An 11,070-nucleotide genomic window follows, 5' to 3' on the forward strand; every position below is an offset into this window, starting at 1 on the left:
CTAGTAACTAGTTTAGTATAAATAGCACTTTTTACTATTGTATTCACATATATAATATATCTCTGGACGTTTAGTCCTTAGACTTGGAACTTTTATGTTGCATTTAGGAGGCTGGCCACACGGCCATGCCTAGACCTTTTTCTCTTATGTATTTTCTACGGTGGAGTTTCTACACCTCATAGATTAAGGTGCGGAGCTCTGCCGTTCTTCATGAATTAATGCAAGTACAATTGTTTCTCTTTCAATTCACACCTACTTCTTCTCCAAGATATACTCTCGTACTTAATTCAGTTAAGTCAAAATGAAGTGGTGACCCATGACAATCACCCATTATCTTTGTTACTCGCTTAGCCAAGATCTGCGTGCCTGACAACCACAAGCGGTCTACATGATGTTCAACGTAGTCATTGGACGACAACCAGAGTATATTCTCTTGGGTTTCTAATCCACGGACCGAGTCCGTGAGATTAGAATCTTCGTGGTATAGGCTAGAACCAATTGGCAGCATTCCTGAGATCCGAAAAGTCTAAACCTTGTCTGTGGTATTCCGAGTAAGATCTGGGAAGGGATGACTGTGACGAGCTTCAAACTCATGAATTTTGGGCACAGTGACAGTGTGCAAAAGGATAGAGAGATCCTATTCTGACGCTAGTGAGAACTGACAGATGATTAGCCGTGCGGTAGCTGTACCTGGTATTTTTCATCCGAGACGAGAAATCCGACAGTTGATTAGCCGTGCAGAAACCGTACCTGGTATTTTTCATCCGAGATGATCATAAAGCTTGCCATGGAAGGGAGCACGCATGGTTGGATGAAGACAATAGGAAAGCAGAGGTTCAGAAGCAACAAAGCATCTCCAAACACTTATCTGAAATTCCCACTAATGAATTACATAAGTATCTTTATTTTAATTTACGTTTTATTTATCTTTCAATTATCAAAACTCATAACGAATTGAATCTACCTGACTAAGATTTACAAGATGACCATAGCTTGCTTCAAGCCGACAATCTCCGTGGGATTGACCCTTACACGTAAGGTATTACTTGGACGACCTAGTGCACTTGCTGGTTTGTTGTACCAGAGTTGTGAAAAGTGTGATCATAATTTGGTGCACCACAGGCGTTCACTCAAAATGAACGTAGCGTTTGTTGTTGGTGAACGTTGATCCTCAATCCGTGCGTGCGCGCTATGCGTGCATAATCGTGGATCTCCAACATGTTATTCCGCGCTTAAGCACCTAGTGCGCGTGCGCGTCACGGGTGAACGTGGCGTTCATGAAATGAATGTAGCGTTCACCTGTACGCTGCTTCTTTGCTTTTTCTCTTCATCATCTTTTTACCTGCCATTAATCAAACACACCATCAAAGTCTCACCAAAATCATAAGAATTTGCATCTTTCATAATAATCACCTAATTCTTACATAAATCTCATAATTTTGTACAAAATAACTGATGTTTGATTGAATCAACAGAATCATGAAATTCCACTCCAACTACTTACTTATTGTGCAAAAAAGTGCATAAAACCTAATGAAATAAATGAAAAATTCTTGTGAAACTAGCATAAGATGACTTGTCATCAGCTAGTGAAAGTGCTTATTATTCAAGTTTGGGGAGATTTGGGAACATTGGTTGGGATAAAAAGATATTTTGTATTTATATATTTGGAAATTGGGTGTATGCTCATGTATTAATCAAATGTTAGACCTTATGCATTGTGTTTGAAAGAAAGAAAAGAAAACAAAAGTGAGAAAAACAAAAGAAAAAGAACAGTGAATATGAAAAGAAAAGAAAAGAAAGAAAAAAATATATATATAGAAAAAAAAAAGAAAAAAAAAGAGAAAAAAGTAATAAATAGGGGACAAAATGCCCCAAAGTAAAGTTCAATAAGAATCAATGCATAAGTGTTGTGGAATAAAAAGGAATGCATGAGTATGTGAAAAAGTGAAGAATGGGTAGTTAGGTTAGAACTCAATTGTATAGTTATCATATGTTAGGTGGGAAAGTCTAAGTTAATCAAAGATTTAAATTCTAGCCCACTTAACCATATATGACCCTACCTTGACCCTAGCCCCGTTACAACCTTATGGATATTCCTCATGATGATTGTATGCATGCATTGAGTAATTGTTGATTGTTAGATGAAGAACAAATCTTGGAAAGCATGATTAGGGGGAATTGAGTGAATCAACCCCCAAATACTTGAGTGATTAGAGCGGATACACATCCGGTGAGGGTTCAATTGCTCAATTACATGTTTTCACCATAATCATTCTTATTCATGCATGTTTGTAAATCTTTTTGATAATTCAATACAATTTTGGGTTGGATTTGAATCCTATTGCTTTAGCCCTTATGCCTACATATGTTTTCTTAGAAGTTAATTTGTTTTGACCAAGCACTTGCATTCATAATAGGTAGTTGCATTTAGATAGTTTGCATATAGTCTAGTTGCATTGAATAAATGTCATACCCCTTGTTTTCTTCTTGGTTTAGCATGAGGACATGCTAAGGTTTAAGTGTGGGGAGGTTGATAAACCCCGTTTTTAGGGTTTATCTTGTGTTGAATTTAGAGTATTTTATCAACCTTTTCTCACATTTATTCAATGAAATAGCATAGTTTTGTGATTCTTCCTTAATTTGTGCTTAAATATGAAAACATGCTTTTAGATCATTAATTTGATAATTTTAATCTTTCTTTGATTCTACTAGATGCCTTGATGTGTTTGTTAGTGATTTCAGATTGAAAAGGCTAGGAAATGGATCAAAGGAGTGAAGAGGAAAGCATGCAAAGTGGAGAACACATGGAAAAAGCCAAGGATTTGGATGCACTCATCCACGCGCATGCGCAATGGACGCGCACGCGTGGATCGCAAAACTCCATGGACGCGCACGCGTGCTGTACACATACGCGTCGGTGCTGGCACGTGATTTTTGAATGAAATCGTGCCCAGCAAATTTACAAAGGCTGTGGGGCCCAATCTGAACTAACTTTGGCACCAAAACACTTAAAAGGACCAAAGATTGAAGGGGAGAGGATCATATAATCATTCCATCACTTCACACATGAGTTTTAGCTTTAGTGTTAGTGTTAGAGAGAGAAGCTCTCCCTTCTCTCTAGAATTAGGATTAGGTTTAGGTTAATAAGCTTAGATCTAGGTTTTAATTCATGCTTTCATCTACTTCTACCTTTCAATCCTTTGTTGCTATATCTTGTTCTTTTATTCTCTTATTGTAATTTCTTCTATTTTATTTTTATACTTTGTTGTTGATCTACTCTTGTTCCTTTTATTTTCTTTTAATGCAATTTGAGGTAATTCATGTTGATTGTGTTCTCTTTGATTGTTGTTGTTAATTCTTTGCAATTAGTTGTTGTTAGATTTCATTCTTGTTGTCAATTTACTATGCTTTCCTTTTTGTACCGTCCAAGTGTTTGTCAAAATACTTGAGAGGATGTTAGAGTAGAATTTTATGTCTTTGGCTTGGAAAGGTAACTTAGGAATTCTTGAGTTACTAATGTCCAAGTGATTGATAGTTGGTAGCCATTGACTCTAGCTCTCATTAATTCAATTGGTGAATAGCTAGGACTTATGGACTTGGATTGATATAGCTCATTTGACTTTCCTTTTTTTGTTAGAGGATGACTTAATGGGATTAATCCTTGCAATTATCATATTGTGCTTAGTGATAAGGATAAAGATCCTTGACCACCGGACCTTGCCAAGACCTTTTCATCATTTGAATTCCTTTGCCACTTATTTTTCTTGTCTCTTATTCAAAATCCCAAAATATACATGTCCATAGCCAATAACAAGAATACTACTCTGCAATTCCTTTGAGAGACGACCCGAGGTTTAAATAGTTCGGTTATTAGTTTTATTAGGGGTTTGTTACTTGTGACAACCAAGTTTTTGTATGAAAGGATTATTGTTGGTTTGGAAACTATACTTGCAACGAGGTTTTATTTGTGAAATTTTAAATCGTCAAAAATCCATTCATCAGGGCCTAACAAGGAGAAATTAAATTCCCCAGAACTTCATCTTAGAAGTAGAAATGTTTGACCTTTGGGGAATAGATTTCATGGGACCTTTTCTCCCGTCACACTAATTTAAATACATATTGGTGGTAGTAGAATACGTCTCCAAATGGGTGGAAGCCATATCAACAACTACATGTGATGCAAACATCGTTCTCCAGTTTCCAGAAAGTATATTTTCACCAGATTTGGAGTGCCTAAAGGGCTCATTAGTGATGGTGGTAGTCACTAGTAGCACGATTTCCCACACCTTCGTACTGTTGTACCAACAAGTACACTGGGTTGTCCAAGTAATACCTGAGCGAGTCAGGTCGATCCCATGAGGATTGTGGTTTGAAGGCCTATGGTTATCATGCAGGTCTTAGTTAGGCAGAATCAGAAGGTTTATGAAGTACGATGATCATAAAACTATAAAAGCAAAAGGGGTAGAAAATACTAATAGGAATAGCGTTAAGGATTGGAGTTGCTTTGTCTTTCTGAATTAACTCCGGTATTACTGCTCTCTTTGCTTGTGAGTGATTTATAAAATGGCAGGCTATATGTGATTGACACTGGTTTGAGCAGCTATCAATACTCCTCTGGATCTGAACCCCAGGTTTAGTATGGATCCATCTCTACTTGAGGGTGAAGCGCGTACAGTCCATTCTCCTTTATGATCCTACTCAAAACGCCACAGACAAGGTCAGATCTTCCAAATCAGAGAATGCTACATCCTTGGGTTCTAGCCTCTACCATATAGACCCTAATCTCCCCAGAAATTGACTGAATTGATGTCTGGAGAAGTCCTCAATGAAGTCATGAATTAGCCGTCTAAGAGATGTATATTCAAGCTGTTGGTTCGTCACTGTCCGGTGAAAGATGCGTTCTGAACCCAAGTAGACGTGGGTGTTTGTCAGGCACGTTCGTCTTAATGTGATGAACAGAGCTAATTTGTCAGATCATCCTATTCATCACGATGAAATAGTAGTACTTTTATTAATTCAATGGACGCTTGGAAGGGGGCAGGTAGCTGGCGTTGGACGCCAGTTTTGGGCCTTTTAATCCGAAGCAAAGTATGAACTATTGTATATTGCTGGAAAGCTCTAGAAGTCAGATTTCTATAGCCATTGAGAGCGCTCCATTGGGACTTCTGTAGTTCCATAAAAGCTCTTTCGAATGCAGGGAGGTCAGATCCGGACAGTATCTGCAGTGCTTTCTCTGTCTCTAAATTAGACTTCTGCTCCAGCTCCTCAATTTCAGCCAAAAAATACCTAAAATTGTACAAAAACACAAAAACTCAAAGTAGAATCCAAAAATATGATTTTAACACTAAAACCTATAAAAAAATCAACAAAAACTAAATAAAAACCACTAAAAACTATATGAAAATGATGTCAAAAAGCGTATAAAATATCCGCTCATCACAACACCAAACTTAAACCGTTGCTTATCCCCAAGCAACTAAAAACACAGTAGGATGAAAAAAGAAAATTAACATACAATAAATTTCTAAGTTTCAAATGAAGCTTAGTTACAGTTAGATGAGCGGGACTTAGTAGCTTTTTGCTTCTGAATAGTTTTGGCATCTCACTATCCATTGAAACTTAGAGATATTGGCATCCTTAGGAACGTAGAATCCAGAGTATGTTATTAACTCTCCTAGTTAAGCTTATTTTGATTCTTGAACACAGCTTTCTGAGTCTTGGTCATGGCCCTAAGCACCTTGTTTTCCAGTATTACCACCGGATACAATAATGCCACAGACACTTTAACTGGGTGAACCTTTTCAGATTGTGACTCAGCTTTGCTAGAGTCCTCAGATAGAGGTGTCCAGATTTCTTAAGCACACTCTTTTTGCTTTGGACCAAGACTTTAACCGCTCAGTCTCAAGCTTTTCACTTCACGCCACAAGCACATGGTTAGGGACAGCTTAGTTTAGCCGCTTAGGCCAGAATTTTATTCCTTTGGGCCCTCCTATCCACTGATGCTTAAAGACTTGGGTCCTTTTACCCTTGCCTTTTGGTTTAAAGGGTTATTGGCTTTTTCAATCTGCCCTCCTTTTCCTGCATTTTTGGGCAATAATGGATTTTTCTGCTTTTCTTTTTTTTCCATTTTTTTCTTTCTTGCATATATATATATATATATATATATATATATATATATACAACTTCAAATATGCACTGTTTAATCATACATTCGAAAAATAAAAGCAATTGACACCACATCAAACTAATTAAACTAATCTTATTTTAAACTTGAAATTCATGCATCTCTCAGTTCTTTTCAAATAAAAAAATTTTTCATTTAAGCAAGGTGAGAGATATATGGAACATTTTACAACTTAAAGACATCAATGCAAATCATCATGCAACTAGAATAAGAGAACATATAGTAAAATAGACAGAAAATAGAAAAATAACAGAAAAAGAGATAAAGAGAACGAATCCACCTTGATGATGATGGCTACTACTCCTCCTTGAGGATCCAATGTGATGCTTGATCTCTTCAATGTCACTCCTTTGTCTTTGTTGAGGCGGCATCACAGGTTCATGTGTATGCTCTCTAGTTTGCTTCATCCTCTTCTTCTATACTTAAGAGTGGTAGAAGTCACAAAGCAAAACTTTTGCAACACCAAACTTAAGAGTTTTGCTCGTCCTCGAGCAAATATGTTCAATGGGGAAGAAGAAGGTGGGGTAAGTGGAGCTTCCATGGGACCTACTGGTCTTGAGGGCTAGGGTATTCAAATTATCTGCTTCTCTGCCTTGGCATTTGAACGCCTAAGGGCTGCTCCCTGACAAATGAATTTTCGCCGGTATAGAAATTATCAAATGATCAATCGTAGTATAGTCTAAACCGACGCAAAATCCTTCATAAAACAAATCTACAATCTACATCCGAGAGTACTAGTCTCCCGAGTCGTTCTCCCTTGGAATTGCCAAAGTGTGCATCTTATTGATTTAGTAAGCCTTGTTGGAATTCTTTGAAGGTTTTAGTAAAGTAATGAGAAACAAACAATCAATTATCAAAAGACTTGGCTTAGGGTTGGCATTAGAAATTCTATCCTTATAGTCCATTCAATGTTGGCAACAATTAGGCCTTGCTTCATTTAGTTATCCCCTAGGTATAGAGGGAGGTCAAATGAAAGCAATCAACTTGAGTCACAAGTCCTAGCTTCACCTTATGGGAATCTAGCTTTAGTGCACTCCAAGCCAAATAGCAATCCCTAATTCCAAATCAACTATTGATACAACTATTCAACTTCTTCCAAGGACCAAACCCTATGCCAAGTGTAAAAATTCTACTCCATAACTAGTGTTGTCATTTTATCAAACATGTGATGAGAAATAAGGAAAGTCATAGTAGAATGAGAAGGAAAGTATATCCTGAAACCACTTAACACACAAGTTACGGCATCGAATGGCATCAAGAGAAGATTAGAAATGTATCTATTTTAGTGCAAAATAAGCATGTTTTCATTCATGAGGCAAAACTAGGAAAGGAATGCAAAATCTTGTATTTTCATATAGAAAGTGTGTGGAATCATTGATAAAACCCCTGAAATCAGCACAAGATAAACCCTCAAATTGGGGTTTTTCAACCTCCCCACACTTTGATTCTAGCATGTCCTCATGCTTAGAGAAATGCAAAGAAACACAGAAGACCGAGAGATCGCAAAAGTATAAGACTCATGAAGTGCAACCTACTTATATGCATGCAACTATGACTAGTGCTACTATCCACTTGGCTGGGAACAAATTAGCCTTCTTAGGACATATGCGAGCACATGGGACACGATGGTGGTCAAAGCATAGGACTTGCCACTTTCTAAGCATCAAATGCAATATGTGCAACCTTGCATGAGGAATGCTCGCGAGAGCCGGGAATCAAAGGATTGAGCATCGAACCCTCACCGGAAGTGTTTGCACTCTAATCACTCGGTGTTTGGGGTTTATTCTCTCAATTCTTCCCTAATCATGCTTTCCAAGATTTGTTTTTCATCTAACAATCAACAATTATTCAATGCATGCATACAATTATCATGAGGTCTTTTCCTTAGGTTGTAATGGGGTTAGGGTCAAGGTAGGGTCATATATGGCTAGTGGACTTAGGATTTGAATCTTTGATTAACTTAAACTTTTCCACCTAACCTATATAATGATCTATACAATTAAGTACTAACCTAACTAACCATTCCTCACTTTTCCACATACTCATGCATTTTCTTTTCGTTTCACAACACTTATGCATTGATTCCTCTTGAGCTTCACTTTGGGGCATTTTGTCCCCTTTATTGCTTTTCTTTTTCTTTCTTCTTTTCTATATACATTCTCTTTTCTTTTCTTTTTCCCCCTTTTTTTTTCTTTTTTTTTTACTTTTATTTCTCTTTTTTTTTTCAAACCATATACAAGAACATCAATGCATAAGGTCTATACATTTAATCGATACATGAGCATGTACCTAATTCCCCATTATAAAAATACAAAACACAAACACCCTTTTATCCCAACCATCGTCCTAAAGTCTTCCCACTCTTGGATGACACTCACACTCACTAGCCTAAGCCAATCAAAGATCCAACTAAAGGACATTCATTGTTTTCCGCTTTAAGGCTTGTAATGTGCTAAAATAAGAATAAGTGGGTTAAGCGTAGGCTCAAAATTGGCTAACAAAGGAGGATAAAAGGTAAGGCCATTTAGGTAAGTGAGCTAATGAAATGATGGCCTCAATCATACGAATGCATGAATACACAAAATAATGGATATAAAGAATCAAACAAATCAAGGATTACAATCATAGGAAGAGAGTAATGCACACAAGAAGGGGAATAAATGGTTATAAGATGTAACCACACCATTAGGCTCAAATCTCACAAGCTTGTGTTCTTAACTCAAACCCAGTGTGCCACATCTCCAATGCCATCGCTATCTCCGCTTGAAGTTGCGGTGGATGTGGAGATATCGGGTTCCTCCATAGGTGGGGTGATTATGCTTAGAAGCTTCTTCACATGAGCATAGCGGCGTTGGTTACGCCTCTCGTAACGGTCTAATTTGTTGTGAAGGTCCTCAAGGCGTTGGGCAGCCGATTTTTGTGATGTAGATGAAGTGGTAGCGTGGCCAGTTGGAGTGGGCAGTTCAATGTCCTTGGTGACCTCCGGAGGCTTGAGGCATCTCTTGGTCGGAATGATATCACCATCGACCGGTATTGAGGTTCGCCTATCTTTAGCCTCCCGGTTGACGCCGGCTTTCGCAACTAATGCCGTCACTAAAGCGGGGAATGGTAGATTTCCCTTGGCATGAATGCGCCCCATGGATTGGCAGATGGCATGCGGAACGTCGACCGGTTTCTCGGTCAAGATGCACCATATCAATAAGGCAAGCTCGGCGGTGATGGATGACCCATGTGTGCTTGGAAGCACGTAGTGAGCTAGAATTTGGGCCCATGCCGTGGCTTCTTGAGTGAGGTGGCGGACATCTAAACCCTTGGGTCTTCGCTTTATGGTCCCCCGAATCCAATATGCGTCGGGTAAAGCAATGACGCGGAGGATCGCGCTCCAATCGAATGTGCGGTCAACGCATGTAGCCAAGACTTCTTGGTAGGCGTCATATGCATCCGTTGACGGTTCAATCCCAAGGACTTCTCGGATGGTTTCCACTGTGACCGACACTTGTTTTCGGTGCACAAATATTGATGTGAGATGAGGTGAGTGGAAGTTGGAGTAGAATTCCACCACCCATGAGAGATTGGCCTCCTTTGGTTGCCTCAAGAGGAACCTCCATTGCCTCCGGTCAATGTGTGGCATCACAATCGGACTGAGGTGAGCCGGTAAGACTAGGAGGGGTTCCGGATGGTAATTCCTTTCAATCATTCTGGAGTAAACAAGTTCGCAGTAACGGTTGGGAAACTTGTTTGAATCCTTAGGAGGGTTGTCCTTCTCTAGAACGTCAACGGGGTCCTTGGTCTTCTTCAGGAGGGGCCTGGCCGTTAGTTCTTGGCGCACTTTATTGGAAGCTGGCTTCTTGGGGCCTTTCCCCTTGTTCTTTTTGATGACCATCCCTCGCGTTGTGCTAACGCGGCTCCTATCGCATAATTCGAAGCATCACACATGATTTCAAAGGGTTGAATCCAATTGGGTCCTCGTACAATGGGGGCTTGTGTCAATGCTACCTTGAGTTTGTCATATGCTTCCATACATTCCTTGCTCATCTCAAATTCGGTGTCTTTTTGTAGTAATCGAGAGAGAGGTAAGGCCACCTTGCTAAAGTCCTTGATGAATCTCCGGTAGAATCCTGCATGTCCAAGAAAAGAACGGACTTCCCTCTCGGAGGAGGGGTAAGGTAAACTGGATATGACATTTATCTTTGCCGGATCTACGGAGATGCCTTCCTTTGATACTATGTGTCCCAAAACAATGCCTTGTTTGACCATGAAATGAAATTTTTCAAAATTTAAGACAAGGTTTGTTTTGGTGCATCTCTCTAAGACTTTTTCAAGGTTACCTAAGCAATGCTCAAATGACTCACCATACACACTAAAATCATCCATGAAAACTTCCATCGATTGCTCTAGAAAGTCCGCAAATAGGCTCATCATGCATCTTTGAAACGTTGCCGGTGCATTGCATAGGCCAAATGGCATACGCTTGTAAGCATACGTTCCAAAGGGGCAAGTAAATGTGGTTTTTTCTTGGTCTTCTAGAGCAATATGAATTTGGAAGTATCCGGAGTAGCCATCAAGAAAACAATAGTATGATTTACCGGCTAACCGATCAAGCATTTGATCGATAAATGGTAGTGGAAAATGGTCTTTTCTTGTGGCCGCATTCAATCTTCGGTAGTCTATGCATACTCTCCAAGAATTCTGCACTCTTGTTGCTATAAGTTCACCACTTTCGTTTTTGATTGTTGTCACTCCGGACTTCTTTGGCACTACTTGGACCGGGCTTACCCATTCACTATCCGAGATAGGATAGATGATGTCCGCTTCAAGTAGCTTAGTGACTTCTTTCTTCACCACCTCAAGAATGGTTGGGTTAAGTCTCCTTTGAGGTTGTC

Source organism: Arachis ipaensis, chromosome B05, assembly GCF_000816755.2.
Source record: "Arachis ipaensis cultivar K30076 chromosome B05, Araip1.1, whole genome shotgun sequence".
In the NCBI taxonomy this organism is placed as follows: Eukaryota; Viridiplantae; Streptophyta; class Magnoliopsida; order Fabales; family Fabaceae; genus Arachis; species Arachis ipaensis.